Source organism: Rhinopithecus bieti, unplaced genomic scaffold (assembly GCF_001698545.2).
Source record: "Rhinopithecus bieti isolate Rb0 unplaced genomic scaffold, ASM169854v2 scaffold_10351, whole genome shotgun sequence".
In the NCBI taxonomy this organism is placed as follows: Eukaryota; Metazoa; Chordata; class Mammalia; order Primates; family Cercopithecidae; genus Rhinopithecus; species Rhinopithecus bieti.
In genome coordinates, this window is record NW_016806805.1 from 786,724 (window position 1) to 787,339 (window position 616).

The window sequence follows — 616 nt, forward strand, 5'->3', positions numbered from 1 at the left end:
TCACTGATCATCAAATACATCAAATAAAGTTATAAAATTGAAAAATAAAAAAAGAAAAAAAAGAAGAAAAGAAAAGAAAATGCCAATATAAAATTCTAGAATTCTACAATAGTGAAAAATAGTTGCAAGAATAAAGACAAGCCAGGAGTAGTGGCTTACATCTGTAATCCCAGAACTCTGAGACAGGAGGATGGCTTGAGAACAAGAGTTCAAGGCTGCAGTGAGCTATAATTGAGCCACTGCACTCCAGCCTGGGCAACACAGTGAGACCCTGTCTCTTAAAAAGTAAAAAGACCAAAAACATAAACAAAAGCTGAGAGAATTCATTCTTTTTTTTCTTTTTTTCTTTTTATTTTTTTATTTTTTTTATACTTTTAAGTTCTAGGGTACACGTGCATAACGTGCAGGTTTGTTACATATGTATACTTGTGCCATGTTGGTGTGCTGCACCCATCAACTCGTCAGCACCCATCAATTCATCATTTATATCATGTATAACTCCCAATGCAATCCCTCCCCCCTCTCCCCTCCCCATGATAGGCCCCAACATGTGATGTTCCCCTTCCCCAGTCCAAGTGATCTCATTGTTCAGTTCCCACCTATGAGTGAGAACATG